Consider the following 19,895-nt stretch of genomic DNA (forward strand, 5'->3'; position numbering starts at 1 on the left):
ATTCCGAACCTTCAGTTCAGCTTTTGTGTCTTTCCTCCATCCCCTCTCAGTACCTGCCCTCTGTTAAGCATGAGCCAGTCATCCTGTTCCCTTGGTGGTAGCTGTTCCACCTTGGTGTGTCTATTCAGCCATGTTGCTCAAATCTATAAAGTCTTATAGGTCAATAATAAATAGAAAATTGACACTTGAAAAATATGCAAAGAACTTGAATTTAAAATTTCTACAAATGAAAAGCAAAAATTGTCAATAAATTTAAAATATGCAACATATTAATGTAGAGAAATGCAAAAGCTCAATGAGATACTTACTAAAATAGCTGTAACAAAGAGACAATAAAAAAGTTTGCCGGGCATGCGACTGTGCACTCAATCCAGCACCATGGGGAAGCGGGACAATCGGGTGGCCTATATGAACCCAATAGCAATGGCAAGATCAAAGGGTCCAGTCCAGTCTTCAGGGCCAACAATACAATATTATCTGAATTGATGAAGGCCTACCTGGGAAGAAGTAAAAGAGCAACTAGAAAAGAAAAAGAAAAGCTCCAAGGCTTTGGCTGAATTTGAAGGAAAAAAATGAATGAGAACTGGAAGGAAGAACTGGAAAAACACAGGGAGAAATTATTAAGTGGAAGTAAAAGCTCATCCAAAAAAAGACAGAGAAAGAAAAAAGAAAAGACGTCTGGTAGGTATTCTTCTTCTTCTTCATCAAGCTCTGATTCTTCCAGCAGTTCTGATTCTGAAGATGAGGATAAGAAACAAGAAAAATGGAGAAAGAAAAATAAGAACCGTTCACATAAATCTTCTGAAAGCTCCATGTCAGAAACTGAACCAGACAGTAAGGATAGTTTTAAGGCCGGGCGCAGTGGCTCACGCCTGTAATCCCAGCACTTTGGGAGGCCGAGGCGGGCGGATCACGAGGTCAGGAGATCGAGACCATCCTGGCTAACACGGTGAAACCCCGTCTCTACTAAAAATGCAAAAAATTAGCCGGGCGAGGTGGCGGGCGCCTGTAGTCCCGGCTACCCGGGAGGCTGAGGCAGGAGAATGGCGTGAACCCGGGAGGCGGAGCTTGCAGTGAGCCGAGATCGCGCCACTGCACTCCAGCCTGGGCGACTGAGCCAGACTCCGTCTCAAAAAAAAAAAAAAAAAAAAAAAAAAGGATAGTTTTAAAAAGAAAAAAAAGTCAAAAGATAGAACTGAGAAAGAAAAGGATATGAAAGGACTCAACAAAAAGAGAAAGATGTATTCTGAAGGTAAACCTTTATCATCTGAGTCCTTGTCAGAATCAGAGTATATTGAGGAGGTGCGAGCAAAAAAGAAGAAAAGCAGTGAAGAACGAGAAAAAACAACAGAAAAAATGAAAAAGAAAAAGAAGCATAAGAAACACAGTAAGAAGAAGAAAAAGAAAGGTGCTAGTTCAAGTCCTGACTCACTATAACATTAAGAAAAATCAGGATTCCCTTATAAAGAAAGTGCAATGCCTGAGGAAATTTCAATTGTGAAAACTACAACATACTTACTAAAATGCATGACTTTTCTTGTCTTTAGAATTATTCCTGGACTATTCAGTAGCCACTCAGATGTCACTGTGTGAAAGGGCCATAAATGCTGGCTGCTGCTTGAATATCTATTTTTTTTTTTTCTTCCAGTGCTTGACAACTCTGTGAGATAATATACTGCAGTCATACTAGTGGTTAAGATATTTGGGAATAAAATCAATACTTTTGACTAGAAGTGTCTAAGGATAAACCAACAGAAACTGAATCTAGATGTACCTTTAAGATGTAATCAGAAATGACCAGATGACTCTAGTTAAAATTTTTGAAGGAGGGATTACATTAATATTTCAAAACTCTTACTCTGTAAACAAGTGTATTTTAATTTTTTCCCCTCGTATACTTTTATTTACCAGGGGAAGGAACTTTTAGGGTTGGGGGGTGTTTTTCTATCTCTTTAGCTAGCAGAATACTGTGCCTTTGATCCTCACACACCCTATATTATGGACACAGTAGCAATACTTCACGGGGAGGTCAGAGCTGGCTACCAGCAGTCTTGCCCTTTACTGAGCTTAGTGTTATCCGTGGATGTTGTCATATGCTGCTTTGAGTGAACCAGAGAAACAGCCATTTGCAGCATGAGAAAGCCCCAAAAGCTCTGAGATTTACCTACACTTCAGTGATAATGAATATTTTTTAGCATTAGAATGTGTTATGTCATTTGAATTAATTTTGAATACACTTTGGTTTGGGAGAGGAATTATTTTAAATAGACGCTGGTTCTTTTTGAACTTGAGAGCTAAATATTCTAAAATCCATGTTTTACACTAAGTTTTAACCAGTCAGGAAAATTTTATGTAACCAGTGACAGTTTGTTTTTTGTATGAATTTTGTTAGGCTGCAATGTTCAGCTTTTGTTAACTCCTCACTCTTGCTGTCTTAAGTTCATTACTGTGTTCAATGGCCTACTTGCCAAGATATTTAGCATGTAAAAAGCAGGGTTTTGATTTAAGAAAAAATAAAAAGGCTTCATATTGAAGCTGAGACTTGCAATAACAAGTTGAGTGGCAAGCTTGGTATGCTGTGTCTTATTGCCAGAATCTTAGTAAATGTAATGTTTTTAAAAAATTGCCAGATATCAAAAATATGAAAGCTTCAAAGACTGTATGTGGCAATCTAAAAAACAACCACTTTAAAAAACAATTTGGCAATTATTCTAAATGTTATAAAGAGTATCACCATATGACTCAGAAATTTTACTCTCTGGCCAGCGTGGTGGCTCACGCCTGTAATCCCAGCACTTTGGGAGGCCGAGACGGGCGGATCACGAGGTCAGGAGATCGAGACCATCCTGGCTAACATGGTGAAACCCCGTCTCTACTAAAAAGCACAAAAAACTAGCCGGCCAAGGTGGCAGGCGCCTGTAGTCCCACCTACTCGGGAGGCTGAGGCAGGAGAATGGCATGAACCCAGGAGGCGGAGCTTGCAGTGAACTGAGATCCGGCCACTGCACTCCAGCCTGGGTGACACATCGAGACTCTGTCTCACCAAAAAAAAAAAAAAAAAAGAAAGAAAGAAAGAAATTTTACTCCCTGTTATGTACTCAAAAGAAATGAAAGCCTATGACTACACAAAGAATCAAATGCAAATGATCAAAGCGGTGGTATTTATAATAGCCCCAAAGGAATAAAACCAAAATATTCATTAAATAGTAAAAGGAAAAAGTAATATGTGCTTCTGTCCATGCAATAGAATACTATTTGCCAAATTAAAACAAATGAAACAATGATACCTGCTATGTCAGGAACAAACCTCAAAATTATCAAAGTAAGTTAAAAGAAACCAAACCCGAATGAGCAGGTAATTTATGATTTCACATAAAATAACTTTTAATAAAAGGATTATATATGAAAACAGATTAATGATTGCCTGTGACCAGGGTAATAAAATCCGTAAGTACAAAAGGGCTGAATTTCTTTTTCCATGGTAATAAAGTTATTTCAAAATTAGATTGTGATTATGGTTGTCTGTAAGCATGCTTTAAAAACTTGGAATTGTACACTTAAAACATGTGATGGTTTTGTTATAAAATCATATTCCAGTAAAATGTTTCCAAAGGAAACATGTCAAAAATAAAATGTACTACTGTTGATTTTTGGAGAACTAAGTCACAGACTCTAAAAACCAAACCCATTTATTGTTCATCTCAAGGCATGTTAAATTAAGAGGAAAAGACAAAGATATAGTTACATCATTAAAATGTTCATAGCAAATAGTTATAAGAAAAAATTTAAGTTTGTAAAAGGTATTAATGGATAGAAATTATCTGGTTAGATTTACCAGGCCAGAAATGTGAATAAAATAATAGTACTTTATTGAAGACCACTCTGAGTCACAGATTATTCAAAATTTGTAATGATGTCATCATAAGGTTAAAATATCCCTTACCAAAAATGACTCAGAGAAAAAATGTTAAATAAAGTGTGTTGGTGGCCCCCATATCTATAGTTGCAGGTACTTTTAGTGTAAGACCAATTAGAAAGCTGCGCATTTTTCCCTCATTTGTAACCAATTTCAGCACTTGAATCCATTATTGAACTCCTAAATTTATTGATAAAACATGTGAGCAGATGTTTGACTTGTTTTTATTACAAAACATGGCTAATGTAGAGTATGTGAAAGTTTCCATAAAATTATTAAATTATTTATTTAAAAGTTATAAAAATAAAAAGCTTTAGCAAACATACATTTATCATACATACCCATCACAAAACTTCAGCAATTATCATACTTTTATTTTTCATTTTTAACTATCAACTTCAATTATTCCAGTAGTATTTTAAAGTAAGTACATTACATTTTTCAGTTTGTAGAAATTTGAGTATCTATATCTAAGAAATAAAAAGAAAAATAATAAAAACTTTATTATAAAAGCTAATTAAATACAAATATTTCCTAATATTATTTTAAACAGTTTCTTGATTTTTTTATGTGCAAAACACTAGATTTAGCAAACACTGAGACTTTATGAGAAGTAACAATTTAAGTCTAATATTTATCCTAGAGACTCAAAGTGAATATAAATGATTATATCTTTAGTTAATACAGCTTAAAAACACTGTATTTCTAAAAACACATTTTGAAGATGGCTGACACCTTTATTACAAGACATAGGGTATGTATTGTAAATAATTAGTTTAAAAGTCCATGGAAAAGAGATTTTCCACCAAAAAGTCTATAGGAAATAAACAATTTTGGATTTTCTCAACTCAGGACATGAGGCCAGCTTTTAAAACTCTGATTAAAAAGAGCCATCAAGACCCTAAGCTGGATGAGAAAGTCGTCAGCAGATCTCATTTTTCAGCCCTGTTCACCAGGTCGCGTATCTAGCAAAACATCCCCTTTCATGTCAGGTTTTTTCTGTGAACTCAGAATGACCACTGTCCCTTAGTATACAGCCCTGCAGTGGACCCCAAAATAACAATCAATCAGGTCCAGAGGTGCTCATTGTGGTCTTTCCAGAATATAATGATATGAGGACAATAATTCTCCCCTTGTAAAATTAAGAAAATATGAGAATATTTGCCTAATTTTTGATAACATCATACTGTGAGCCATTAAAAAAAGCAAGAATTTAAAAAGTAAGGGATTATCTGGATCCTAGGGCACAGAGATACCCTTCAAATAGAATAGTTTCAAGCACAGTTTTACATGTGGACTTCCTGTGTGCAAGAAAAGAATGTGTGAGTCAATAGTTGAGAAGTCTGTAGGTTGCAGGATTTTAAGGAATCAGAGAGACCAATGGGGTTCAGGAGGATATTTATTAATTATTTAGGTGCACCAACCCAGTTTGATTAACATCCAAAGGACTGAGACCTGAACAAAGAGTTAAGTTACCTTTTAAGCATTTTGTGGGTCGGGGGAGATTTGTGCAGGGGGAATCATAATACAGAAGCAAGAAACAAAGACAGCTATTCAGCTGAGACATGCATTATATCATTTCTTACTTTTCAAGGAAAAACCTGTTCTGTGACTTGAATTTATCTGTCTAGTGACCTTGCAACTGCACAGCTAGGGAAACAGCGTCTTCAAAATGCATGGGAAGGGAGGAGAGAAGATTCACTGGCCACAGAAAAACAAGCAGTTCGTTTTTAAAGGTGAGTTGGGTTTTCTTACATACAACTGAGTTTCTGCTTACACACTCTTTAATTTCTTTTGATTCCTATTTCATTCTCCACTTCAGTGGTTTTTATAACAGAGATGTTAATAGAAAGCACCAGTATTTGCCACCTCTTTGCGGAGCTGAGTTTCTTCTTCTACTGGCAGTGGTTGATAGCTGGTTAATACCATCAACTTGGTGGCAGTGTATTGGGCTGCTATTGCCTCCATAGTTTACTGAATACTACTAATAAACCCGGACAAAAGGCAAGGGAGGAAGAGGCAAGTGCCGAGAATAAGCAATAGCCTACTAATACGGGTTTTGAAGTTTTCAAAGGCTGAGAATCATCTTCCAAACAAGGCATCCGGGGACTACCTAGACCAAGTCTGAACTGGAACATGGGCCAGCTTACGCATTGTAGCTGTGATTTCTATGACAATTATTGTGAATTTCTTGGCCATTACTATGGATTTCTAGGCAAGAATTGGTTAAATTTTCCACATACTCCTTCTTCTAAGGCAAAGAGGTAATTTAAAGCTAGCCTATTTTGATATATAGCATTTCTCATTTGTGTTGCTTGTATTGCCAATAAATCTAATGCCCTTGATGATTCGTTGGTTATGATATCAAGGACTGCCTGCAACTTTATGATGTGGTTGAGGATATAGATTGTGGTGTGGTACCCTCATGACCTTTCTTGCCCCCAGGTAGCTGGCCCATAGCATTTAATGATTCTTTCAGGAGGCCATATATTACCCTTTTAGTCTCCTATGTCCACATCCTTTTTTGATATTTGGGTTTATTTTTGTGATTATGCTTTTTAAAGTTCTTCTTCTATTTTTATTATAAACTGGATATTCTAAGGGTTTCCCTTGCTTCAGAGGAATTAGAAAGAAGGTTCATTTGTTTGTTTTCAATACACATGCCCCTGTCCATTTAGCCAGCCAGCAGTTGACAGTATGCCCATGATCCATAAATCCAATATAGGCCAGGGGGTGCCTTTCAAGCATTTGGAGCTTCTAGCTGATGCCAAGTGTAGCTTAGAGCAGAGAATGGGGAGAAAGTGTTTGGATCTGATAAGTAGGAGTCATTCAGGCATTTCTCCATAGAGTTTTGTTTTTAGTCTCGTCATAATACTGTTGCCCTAAGCAGGTGGGTTCTCCTACTGTCTCTGCAAAAGCCTTTTCCCATCAGGCATTACAGTGCTTTTGTTATGCCCAGACCGTTTGTTCCCCAAAGAAGACTACCAGAGTCAAGAGTCAAAGCCAAGCGGCAAGGATCTTTTACTGCAAGTTCGAACTTGGTCCCTCCATTCCACAGCATACAAGAGGGCCCTGAACAATGCGAGTGCTTGCCTTTTTATAGCTTGATGTAAACAGGATATGTAAAGTTACAGAGGAGCAAGGGAATTCTTTTGGTTACAGCACTATAATTGGTTAACACTATACATTTAGCATTTTTTATTGGTTCCCGCTGTGTCCTTATTGGAGATTTCCCAGGTGTTGTTTTTCTAAAGTTGAAGGACATATGGAGGAATGTGTTTGTGCTGGGCTCAGGGAGTTGGGAGATATATGGAGGAATGTGTTTGTGCTGGGCTCAGGGAGTTGGGAGATATATGGAGGAATGTGTTTGTGCTGGGTTTAGGCAGTTGGGAGATATATGGAGGAATGTGTTTGTACTGGACTTTCATTCCCCACTTCTCTTAGGTAACTCTAGAGCCAATCTTGGGTCTTATAAGTCTGATTCTGTTTCAGCGTTTACAGGTTGGTATTGGGCTCTGAGGACCATGAGCTGTACGGTGTCAAATCCTTCCCTGACAAATTGTAAAATTCTGTTAAAAACACACGGTCCTACGGTAAACAGAAATAGTAGACTTAGCAGGGGTCTAAGGAAGTGGGATAACAAGGAAAACACAGAGGAATTCCACCATTGGTCTGCAGCTGAAGCAAACTGCCGTGTTTTTACTTCTATGTTTAACTTGCGTAACTGTTGGACCCGGTCCTCTACAAGCCTTGATTCATTTATGTAGAAACAACAGTCTTCTTTTAGAAACATACATGTACCACCTTTTTCAGCAGTGAGTAGGTCTAGGGCCCTCTGGTTCTGCAAGGTTACCTGAGCTAGGGACGTGAGCTGCTGCTGAAGGGAGGCAAGGGACTCAGCCAACTCCTCCATAGCAATGGCAAATTGTTGGTACAACTTGTTGCTTTCTATGAGGGTGTGACCTACGGCTCCCCCCGCCAGTCCGGCCGCAATGAGGGATGCGGTGAAGGAGATTCCCGCAATGAGGGGGAGAAATATGGCTCGTGCAGGTCTCGGTCTAGGGACTGGGTGAATAGCAGTACTAGTCCAGTTACCAGTGTACACTAGGAACTCGCTGGCAGTTAGTAGAGTCAACCGGGGAACTAATGTGACAGGAAGACACAGTAGGTTGGTAACAGAGGGACTAGATAGGTTCTTAGATAATATTCCATTACACCAGAAGAATATGCCCGGCAGAGCCCTTAGGGTGATATTAGGGGGCATTGCAGTGATGCTGCAAAGGCTGGAATTTGTTCCTGAGAAACAGTAGGGCAACTTCTCCTGACCGGGGTTTAGGTATAGGGACACGTTAAGGATAGGGGCATATGAGAGGTTTCAGAGGTTGTTAGCTTGGGCAGAGGTAGAGGATCCCCATGGCAGAGGGACAGCGGTTAGCTGTGGACGCCCTAGAGTGACACACAGAAAGCAGCCAGACAGGCTGTGAAGTCCTGTAAGGTTAGCAAGTTCTAGTCCTTCTTGTAATAATTTTAACCAGGAGAAAGAACGTAAGTCTTGTGTTAGTCTGTTTTCTTGTCGTTGGATATTTCCATGGACCAGGGGCAGTACCTGCACTAGACCTCGCCACAGATAGACGTGACTGCTAGGCCATGTGGAGGAGGAGGAGTAGTATACATCCCCATGTTGAGGCGTGGTCCAGCGGGAGTTCCAGGGGTCTCTAACTATCCATGTATATGAAAAGTCTCCGTCCCGTCTACGATGGAAGGCCCACTTAGGGTCTAACTGTTCTTTCTCTCTCCATTAATGGAATCTATGGATGTTACAATAGTTATAAGGACAGCCGTCATTTTGATGCCAACAATAGTGTTTATAATTGTATGTAGTCTGATCAAACTCAAAGCATATTATTGGTGTCATAGGTTTGGCTATTTGAAAACCAGTAAAATTTAGTAGAATTGGGCTATTGCACCCTGAGGAGGGGCAATCTGCACTGGCCAATAATTTCCCAGGCTTATGAGGTTGTCCAGGGTGGGTTTGGTTTTCATAAAGCCAGAATCTCCAGACAAAGGCATTGGAAGCTGGTTTTGTGATTTCTCTAGTGGCCACTAGGGCGACTAACGTTAGGGTTAGACTACCTAACTTCATGTTTGCAGTGAGCTATGCTGCCGGCGCAGGGTGAGTTTTAAGGGGTTTGTCCACAGTCCACGTGTCCGGTGCTTCAGCCGCCGCCATGATTGGCCCCAGAAGGTCGGAGGTTGGGTCCACTGGCTTGACGTGGGTGTAATGGATCCATGACGCGATGCCTTCTACCTTCAGGGTGGTGGGTGTGGTCAGGAGTACCTGGAGTGGTCCTTTCCACCTGGGTTCTAGGGTCTCTTGTCAGTGTTGCTGAACCAGGACCCAGTCTCCCGGCTGGCACGGATGGGGTGTCGGTGGGGGACCGGTCTCATATAGTTCCTTCAGCTTGGGCCAGATCTCTTGATGAATTTTCTGCAAGGCTTGTAGGGAAAATAAGAGTTCAGAGACATTTTCTGCTTCAGATTTGAGCAGATCATCTTTTAGGCTGGGAACCAGGGGTGGGGGTCTGCCATACATAATTTCGTAAGGGGTAAGGCCCAGTCTGTAAGGGGTATTACGGGCCCGGAACAGAGCGTAGGGGAGAAGGACCACCCAATTAGCGCTACTCTCCATAGTCAATTTAGTTAAGGTCTCTTTTAAGGTCCGATTCATCCTTTCTACCTGTCCTGAACTCTGAGGCCTGTAAGCTCTATGTAGTTTCCAATTTGCCCCAAGGATGGAAGCCAAATCCTGACTTACCTTAGCGACGAAGGCCAGCCCATTATCTGACCCTATCTGGACGGGGAAGCCATACCTGGGGAGGATATCTTCCAGAATTTTCTTTGCTACAACCTGAGCAGTTTCTGTTTTGGTTGGAAATGCTTCAGTCCACCCTGAAAAAGTATCTACAAAGACAAGTAAGTACCGATACCTGTATTTTCCTGGCTTTATCTCAGTAAAATCTACTTCCCAGTAGATACCGGGCCTGGTTCCCCTGAGCCTTGTTCCCGTTGCAGCCTGGGATTGGGGGTAGGCGTTGTTAAGCTGGCAGACTTTGCAACTTGTCACGATGCTGCTGGCCGTCTCGGCTATATGTCTGATTTTGAGCTTGGAGCGTCTGATCAAGTCTATCATCCACCGGGCACCCAGGTGGGTGGTTCGGTGGATGTGTTCTAACACTTGTTGTCCTAATTTTTCTGGTAGCATGGTTTGGTCATTAGTATCAGTCCACCACCCATTCTGGATCTGTTTCAGAGGAAGTTTGTCGATCCACTGGAGATCTTGTTCTGAATAATCAGGGAGATATGGCAAGTCCCGAGGGCCCGGATCAGGGAGCTGGAGTGCAAGGAGCTGGCTGGGAGCCTTTGCCACACTCCTTGCAGTTTGGTCTGCCAGAAAGTTGCCTTGAGCAATTGGAGTGGTTGGTTTCTGATGCCCTGGGCTATGTACAATAGCCAATTTTTCTGGTCTCCATAGGGATGTTAACAGGGCTAGGATCTCTTGCTTGTTTTTTATCTCTTTTCCTTCAGCCGTTAGTAACCCTCACTCCCTGTAAATGACCCCATGTATGTGCACCATAGCAAAAGCATATCGGCTGTCTGTGTATACTGTCAGTTTCTTCCCTGCCCCTAAGGTAAGAGCTTGGGTGAGCACTATCAGTTCAGCCTTCTGGGCCGATGTCCCCGGGGGCAGGGGTTCCGCCCAGATTACCTCACTCTCTGAAGTCACTGCCACTCCAGCGTACCTCTGGCCTTGGTGTACGAAGCTGCTCCCATCAGTGAACGAGACTAGGTCAGCGTCAGGAAGTGGGTCCTGCAGGTCCTCTTGAACTCTGTGCACCTGAGCTAGTATCTCAGTGCAATCATGGAGCAGGGCGTCCAGGTCTGGGTTGGGCAGCAGCAAGGCAGGATTTAAAGTTGTTGGGGGCAGGAAAGTTATCCTGAGGGGATTTAGTAGTAGTCCTTGGTAGTGGGTGAGCTGGACGTTACTTATCCATCAATTAGGTGACTGTTTGAGTACACCCTCGATGGCGTGTGGGGTAACGACCCATAATTCTTGACCCATGACAAGTTTATTAGCATCTTGTACCATCAGGGCCGTGGCCGCAATCATTCGGAGACAAGGGGGCCACCCAGCAGCCACTGGGTCTAATTTCTTTGACAAATAGGCAACTGGCCTCCGCCAGGGGCCTAAGTTCTGAGTTATTACCGCCTTGGCGACACCCTTGCTCTCATCCACGTATAAGTGGAAGGGCTTAGTGACATCAGGTAGTCCCCATGCAGGTGCAGAGAGTAGGGTGGTTTTGATCTGTTGGAAAGCCGACTCGGCTTCTTCTGTCCAATTAAATGGCTGCTGCCCCCGTGTTGCCTGATACAAGGGTTTAGCCAGTTCTGCAAACCCAGGTATCCATAGTCTACAAAATCCCGCCGACCCCAGGAATTCCCTTACTTGTCGGGTGGATTGTGGCCTGGGGATCTGCAGAACAGTCTGCTTCCGGGCATTTGTTAACCAGTGCTGCCCTCCTTTTAGCAGGTACCCCAGATATGTCACTTCTGATTTACAGATTTGAGCTTTCTTTGCCAAGGCTCGGTAGCCTAGATTCCCTAGAGCTTGTAAGAGACCCTTGGTCCCTTGAATACAAGCTTCTTGGGTCTCAGCAGCAATCAGGAGGTCATCAACATACTGTAGTAAGGTTATTTCAGGGTGTTTGCGTCGGTACTCACCCAGGTCTTCATGGAGGGCCTCGTCGAACAGGGTAGGAGAGTTTTTGAATCCCTGCGGCAGTCTGGTCCATGTCAGTTGGCCACTTATGCCCCTCTCAGGGTCAGTCCACTGGAAGGCGAAGAGCTTTTGGCTCTGAGGGGCTAAAGGCAAACTGAAGAAAGCATCTTTCAAATCTAAAACAGTGTACCATTGATGTTTAGGGTTTAGGGTACTCAGGAGGGTGTACGGGTTAGGCACGGTTGGATGTATGTCCATAACCCTCTTATTGACTTCTCTCAAGTCTTGTACAGGTCTGTATTCTCCGCTATTAGGTTTTTGTACCGGCAACAATGGAGTATTCCAGGGCGAGTGACATGGGCGAATGACCCCTTGGTCGAGCAGCCGGCGAATATGTGGTGCAATCCCTTCTTTGGCCTCTAGGGGCATCGGGTATTGGCATACCCCCACGGGGTCTGTCCCAGGCTTAAGTTCAACAAACAAAGCAGGACGGTGTTTTGTTAGTCCTAAGCCCCCCGTTTCCGCCCAAGCTCCTGGATATTGCTGGAGCCAGGTTGCTATGTCCTGGTCAGGGGCCGCTCACTCCTGGTGGAGCCGGTACTCATCCTCTAGGGTTATAGTCAGGACGGACACGGGCTGATTTGGGGAGTTGGTCACGACGGGCCCCTCAGGGAGGAAATGGATCTGTGCTCCCATTTTAGTTAGCAGGTCTCTCCCTAGTAGGGGACAGGGGCTCTCAGGGATAACCAGGAAAGAATGGGTTACAATCCTGGCTCCAAGGTTTACTGTTCTTTGTGTTGTCCAGGGGTATTTCTTAATTCCTGTGGCCCCTTGTACCCACAAGGACTTGGAGGATAATTTTCCATTAGTTTTAACTAGGACTGAGTGCTGTGCTCCCGTATCGACCAGGAACTGAACTGGGGACCCCTCCACTTGCAAAGTTACCCTAGGTTCGGGGAGGGGGTCCGAACCCCATCTTCCCTAGTTTTCATCTTGAGTGACTAGTATGGGTGTAGACCTAGGGGGTCCCTGTCCTCGTTATTTCTTTTTGGGGCAGTCTCTTACCCAGTGGCCAGCTTCCTTACAGTAGGCACATTGGTCTTTGCTCAGATTATCATGTCTGGGGAACCTCCTAGGTTGGGTGTTCTCTGGCTGTAGATGCTCTTTCTGTACTACTGCTGCAAGGACCTTGGTCATTTTTTCAGTAGCCTTTATTTGCTTTTCCTCTGGAGTATCTCTGTTATTGTAAACCCACTGGGCTATCTGAAGGAGGTCCTGAATCCGCTTTCCCTCTAAGTCTTCTAATTTCTGGAGTTTCCTTTTAATGTCTGGGGCCGCCTGATTTACAAAAGACATTACAACAGCTGCCTGACTTCCTGGAGCCTCTGGGTCTATGGGGGTGTACTGTCTAAAAGCTTCCCTTAATCTTTCTAAGTAGGTAGCTGGGCTCTCTGTCTTTCCCTGCAGAACAGAGTATACTTTAGCCAAATTAGTGGGCTTGCGAGCAGCTGCCCGGAGACCCGCCATTAGAGTCTGGCGATAAAGGTGTAGCGGTCCCCTACCTTCTGCCGTGTTGTAGTCCCACGCCGGCCTGGTCAGAGGAAAAGTCGCATTTATGAGGTCGGGGTTGGCAGTTGGTTGACCGTCGTCCCCCGGGACCAGCTTTCTAGCTTCTACCTGAATTTTCTCTCTCCTCCGTTGTGAACAAGATTCAGAGGAGCTGCTGACAATCATCCCAAGTGGGCTGGTGGGTGAACATGACACTATCCAGTAAAGTCATTAAATCTTTGGGGATGTCTGAAAACCGAACACTCTGGGTCTTCCAGTTATACAGACCACTGGTAGAGAATGGCCAGTACTGGAGCCTGGGGATTCCCGTGTCATCTGGGGGTACTATTTCCCGAAGGGGTAGAGCCACTGTGGAGTCAGGCGGTTGAGGGGGGCTAGCCCGCAAAGTGCGCCCTTGCATCCGCCCCACCGGCCCTTCAAAGTTACTTTCACTTTCAGCAGGTCCGGGTGCGCCGGCCGCCTCCCATCCGCCCGCTCCTTCCCGTGGCTCAGCCCAGGGGGCTGGAGCCTGGGGCCCGGAGGGGTATGGAGGGGATTCTGTCAACACTGGGTCCCCGCTATCAGGTAGAACAGGATGGGGGGGCGGTCGGTTGCTTGGATTTTAGCGGCCGAGCAACCAGTGCCTTACAGGGTTCAGGGGCTAATTGGAAAGGGGACAGCCAAGGGGGCGGGTTCTCAACAAGGTCCTGCCATATGAGGATATGTGGGATATGATCTGAGTGGCCTGCATGCCCAGGTAGGAAAATCTTGGACTTTACTCTAGTGATGACAGGAAGTCGGAACGTCCCTTTGGGTGCCACTCCACATCAAAGGCAGGCCATTCGGAGCGACACAGAGTAATTAGCTTTCCCTTCCTGATTTCCATACTAAGATCATGGCCCCTTGCTCTAACATCCTTGAAATTACTTGTAAGGAGAGATAGGGGAGTGCTCTGGGTATTACCCATCCTGTAATAATTTGTAGTCTCTTCCTGCAAAAGAATATGGGTTAGAATTCCTGTAAAGGAAATCTGGCGTATTAATAATATCTAGCCGCAAGCGCGCTCCAGAAGCCCGGGTCAGAATCAGTTCAGTTAGAAATCTAGATCAGATGAGAGCCAGGGGACATCTCCCACCTGTCTCCGCTGACCGTCCTATAGCGCGTCCGCCAGGACTGCGTCAGCCTCAATTTCAGACCTCGCGAGTCACAGATACAGGTTCAGAACAGACACAGACAGACAAACAGAGACGAGCCGGCTCACCTATCAGCAGATCGATCCTGGTAGATCCGTTGACCAGGGGTCTAGTGGGCTTGGGGAATCCCAGACGAGCCCCCAGATGTTATGCCCAGACCGTTTGTTCCCCAAAGAAGACCACCAGAGTCCAGAGTCAAAGCCAAGCGGCAAGGATCTTTTACTGCAAGTTCGACCTTGGTCCCTCCATTCCACAGCACACAAGAGGGCCCTGAACAATGCGAGTGCTTGCCTTTTTATAGCTTGATGTAAACAGGATATGTAAAGTTACAGAGGAGCAAGGGAATTCTTTTGGTTACAGCACTATAATTGGTTAACACTATACATTTAGCATTTTTTATTGGTTCCCGCTGTGTCCTTATTGGAGATTTCCCAGGTGTTGTTTTTCTAAAGTTGAGGGACATATGGAGGAATGTGTTTGTGCTGGGCTCAGGGAGTTGGGAGATATATGGAGGAATGTGTTTGTGCTGGGCTTTCACTTTCCAATTATGAAGGTTTTTAACAACTAACACTGGCTGAGGCTGTTGGTTCACTGTCAGGTTTAAGCGAACTGAAGTTATCTTGTGGCATTAATTTCTTTGACTCCCATGGCCACTTGTTCTCCATATTAGTTTCTGTACATACATAGCATGAGGAAATTTTAAAGCTGCCAGCTGTGTTTTCAGCTAGTTGAGCAAATAAGATATTAGTTGAGGGTGGAAACTCAGGCACTGGCTGATCAAAGTGCTTATAGAATGACTTATGAACCTGAAATTGAGGGTTTGGATGCATTTGAGTCCTTCTAGTCTTTTTGACAATTTCCTAACAGAGGATTTAAATCTTAGTTACCATACAAAGGTCCAACCAGACCTAGGAGGAACTCCCTTCAGGACAGGACAATAGATAGTTCTTCCCAGGTGGTTGGGGAAAAAACGACAAAGGGGATTCAGTAATTGATACGGAGACTCTTGTGGAAGCAGAGCTAGAAAAATTGCCTAAAAATTCCTCTCCTCAAGAGTGTGAGCTGTTTGAACTCAGCCAAACCTTAAAGCACTTACAGAATCAAAAAAGACTATCTCAATCCTGACTCAAAAGGTTACATACACACTCTCTGAAATGAATTTGCTTTAGAACTGTTTTATGGGAATGCATCTTGATTGGGCAGCTTGGTTGTTTTGAAATACTCAGGAACCCAATCCAGCTCTAGGACTCACCTCTGAGTGCAAAGGCAATGTTGGGCATGCTGGTTAAGGACCACTGGAATCCAGCAGTCCAGTCCCCTTTCTCTGTGGTCAAGAAAGGTGGGAAAAGGGGTGCAGGACTGCTACATTGGTGACCATAACTAATCTGATAAGGAGAGGTCCATGGGTGGTTATGCACCCTGGAAAGGAATAAGCATTCGGACCATAGAGAATACTCTAAGACTAATGCTCATCGGAAAATAACTAGGAGTGCTGGCATCCCTATGTTCTTTTTTCAGATGGGAAACGTTCCCCCCAAAGCAAAAACACTCCTAAGATGTATTCTGGAGAATTGGAACCAATTTGACCCTCAGACGCTACAAAAGAAATGACTTACATTCTTCTGCAGTACAGCTTGGCCTCGATATCTTTTTCAAGGGGGAGAAACCTGGCCTTCTGAGGGAAGTATAAATTATAACACCATCTTACAGCTAGACATCTTTTGTAGGAAAAAAAAGGCAAATGGAGTGAAGTGCCATATGCACAAACTTTCTTTTCATTAAGAGACAACTCGCAATTATGTAAAAAGTATGATTTTTGCCCCATAGGGAGCCCTCAGAGTCTACCTCCCTACACTAGCGTCCCCCCAACTCCTTCTCCAACTAATAAGGTTCCCCCTTCAACCCAAACAGTCCAAAAGGAGATAGACAAAGGGTTACACAATGAACCAAAGAGTGCCAATATTCCCCGATTATGCCCCCTGCAAGCAATGGAAGGAGGAGAATTCTGTCCGGCCAGAGTGCATATAACTTTTTCTCTCTCAGACTTAAAGCAAATTAAAATAGACCTAGGTAAATTCTCAGATAACCCTGATGACTATATTGATGTTTTACAAGGGTTAGGACAATCCTTTGATCTGACATGGAGAGATATAATGTTACTGCTAAATTAGACACTAACCCCAAATGAGAGAAGTGCCACCATAACTGCAGCCCGAGAGTTTGGCGATCTCTGGTATCTCTGTCAGGTCAATGATAGGATGACAACAGAGGAAAGAGAACAATTCCCCACAGGCCATCAGGAAGTTCCAAGTGTAGACCCTCACTGGGACACAGAATCATAACATGGAGATTGGTGACGCAGACATTTGCTAACTTACGTGCTAGAAGGACTAAGGAAAACTAGGAAGAAGCCTATGACTTATTCAATGAAGTCCACTATAACTCAGGGAAAGGAAGAAAATCCTATTGCCTTTCTGGAGAGACTAAGGGAGACACTGAGGAAGAATACCTCCCTGTCACCTGACTTTATTGAAGATCAACTAATATTAAAGGATAAGTTTATCACTCAGTCAGCTTGCAGACATTAGGAAAAAAACTACGAAAGTCTGTCTTAGGCCTGGAACAAAACTTAGAAACCCTATTGAACTTGGCAACTTCAGTTTTTTATAATAGAGATTAGAAGGAGCAGGCAGAAAGGGAAAAACAGAATTTTTAAAAAGGCCACTGCTTTAGTCATGGCCCTCAGGCAAGGGGACTTTGGAGCCTCTGGGAAAGGGAAAAGCTGGGCAAATCGAATGCCTAATAGGGCTTGCTTCCAGTGCGGTCTACAAGAACACTTTAGAAAGATTTCCCAAGTGGAAGTAAGCTGCCCCCTCGTCCATGCTCCTCATGTCAAGGGAATTACTGGAAGGCCCACTGCCCCAGGGGACAAAGGTACTCTGAGTCAGACGCCACTAATCAGATGATCCAGCAGCAGGACTGAGGGTGCCGGGGGCAAGCACCGGCCCATGCCATCACCCTCCCAGAGCCCCAGGTATGCTTGACCATTGAAGGCCAGGATGTTAACTGTCTCCTGGACACTGACGTGGCCTTCTCAGTCTTACTCTCCTGTACCGGAAACTGTTCTCCAGATCTGTCACTATCCGAGAAATTCTAGGACAGCTGACAGCCAGTCACTAGATACTTCTCCTAGCCACTAAGTTGTGACTGGGAAACTTTACTCGTTTCACATGCTTTTCTAATTATGCCTGAAAGCCCCAATCCCTTGTTAGGGAAAGACATTCTAGCAAAAGCAGAGGCCATTATACACCTGAACATAAGAGAAGGAACACCCGTTTGTTGTCCCCTGCTTGAGGAAGGAATTAATCCTGAAGTCTGGGCAACAGAAGGACAATATGGATGAGCAAAAAATGCCCATCCTGTTCAAATTAAGCTAAAGGATTCCACCTCCTTTCCCTACCAAAAGCAGTACCCTCTTAGACCCAAGGCCCAGCAAGGTCTCCAAAAATTGTTAAGGACCTAAAAGCCCAAGTCCTGGTAAAATCATACAATAGCCCCTGCAATACTCTAATTTTAGGAGTACAAAAACCCAACGGTCAGTGGAGGTTAGTGCAAGATCTCAGGATTATCAATGAGGCTGTTATCTCTCTATACCCAGCTGTACCTAACCCTTGTACTCTGCTTTCCCAAATACTAGAGGAAGCAGAGTGGTTTACAGTCCTGTACCTTAAGGATGCCTTTTTCTGCAGCCCTGTACATCCTGACTCTCAATTCTTGTTTGCCTTCGAAAATCCTTTGAACCCAACATCTCAACTCAACTGGACTGTTTTACCCCAAGGGTTCAGGGATAACCCCCAACAATTTGGCCAAGAATTAGCCCAAGACTTGAGCTACTTCTCATACCTGGACACTCTTGTCCTTCGGTAATGGATGATTTGCTTTTAGCCACCCGTTCAGAAACCTTGTGCCATCAAGTCACCTAAGTGCTCTTAATTTCCTCACCACCTGTGGCTACAGGTTTCCAAACCAAAGGTTCAGCTCTGTTCACAGCAGGTTAAATACTTAGGGCTAAATTATCCAAAGGCACCAGGGCCCTCAGTGAGGAATGTATCCAGCCTATACTGGCTTATCCTCATCCCAAAACCCTAAAGCAACTAAGTGGGTTCCTTAGCATAACAGATTTCTGCCGAATATGGATTCCCAGGTACAGCAAAATAGCCAGACCATTATATATACTAATTAAGGAAACTCAGAAAGCCAATACCCATTTAGTAAGGTGGACACCTAAAGCAGAAGTAGCTTTCCAGCTCCTAAAGAAGGCCCTAACCCAAGCCCCAGTGTTAAGTTTGCCAACGGGGCAAGACTTTTCTTTATATGTCAAAGAAAAAAACAGGAATAGCTCTAGGAGTCCTTACACAGGTCTGAGGGATGAGCTTGCAACCCATGGCATACCTGAATAAAGAAATTGATGTAGTGGCAAAGGGTTGGCCTCACTGTTTACAGGTAGTTGCAGCAGTAGCAGTCTTAGTGTCTGAAGCAGTTAAAATGATCAGGGAAGAGATCTTACTGTGTGGACATCTCGTCATGTGAACAGCATACTCACTGCTAAAGGAGACTTGTGGTTGTCAGACAATGGTTTACTTAAATATCAGGCTCTATTACTTGAAGGGCCAGTGCTGCGACTGCACACCTGTGCAACTCTTAACCCAGCCACAATTCTTCCAGACAATGAAGAAAAGATAGAACATAACTGTCAACAAGTAATTGCTCAAACCTACGTCATTCGAGGAGACCTTCTAGAGGTTCCCTTGACTGATCCCTACCTCAATTTGTATACTGATGGAAGTTCCTTTGTGGAAAAAGAACTTCAAAAAGTGGGGTATGCAGTGGTCAGTGATAATGGAATACTTGAAAGTAATCCCCTGACTCCAGGAACTAGTGCTCAGCTGACAGAACTAATAGCCCTCACTCGGGCACTAGAATTAGGAGAAGAAAAAAGGGTAAATATATATAAATACTCTAAGTATGCTTACCTAGTCCTCCATGCCCATGCAGCAATATGGAGAGAAAGGGAATTCCTAACTTCCGAGGGAACACCTATCAAACATCAGGAAGCCATTAGGAGATTATTATTAGCTGTACAGAAACCTAAAGAGGTGGCAGTCTTACACTGCCAGGTCATCAGAAAGGAAAGGAAAGGGAAACAGAAGGGAACTGCCAAGCAGATATTGAAGCTGAAAGAGCCCCAAGGCAGGACCCTCCATTAAAAATGCTTACAGAAGGACCCCCAGCATGGGGTAATCCCCTCCGGGAAACCAAGCCCCAGTATTCAGCAGAAGAAATAGAATGGGGAACCTCACGAGGACACAGATTCCTCCCCTCTGGATGGCTAGCCACCAAAGAAGGAAAAATACCTTTGCCTACAGTTAACCAATAGAAATTACTTAAGACCCTTTGCCAA

The 19,895-nt window shown here is 43.8% G+C and overlaps 1 long non-coding RNA gene and 1 pseudogene across 1 annotated transcript in view; both read left to right on the forward strand.

Annotated features, from left to right (window-relative positions):
- Positions 1-332: 332 nt before the first annotated feature.
- On the forward strand, positions 333-1,494 carry LOC140709213 (protein FAM133B-like; annotated as a pseudogene).
- Positions 1,495-5,319: 3,825 nt separating this feature from the next.
- Positions 5,320-19,895, forward strand: part of LOC140709164 (uncharacterized) — a 48,834-nt gene continuing 34,258 nt past the window's right edge. The window contains exon 1 of the long non-coding RNA XR_012089592.1: positions 5,320-5,652. This is a non-coding gene — a long non-coding RNA (uncharacterized lncRNA). The remainder of the gene's footprint in view (positions 5,653-19,895) is intronic.

Source organism: Chlorocebus sabaeus, chromosome 19, assembly GCF_047675955.1.
Source record: "Chlorocebus sabaeus isolate Y175 chromosome 19, mChlSab1.0.hap1, whole genome shotgun sequence".
NCBI classification, from domain to species: Eukaryota; Metazoa; Chordata; class Mammalia; order Primates; family Cercopithecidae; genus Chlorocebus; species Chlorocebus sabaeus.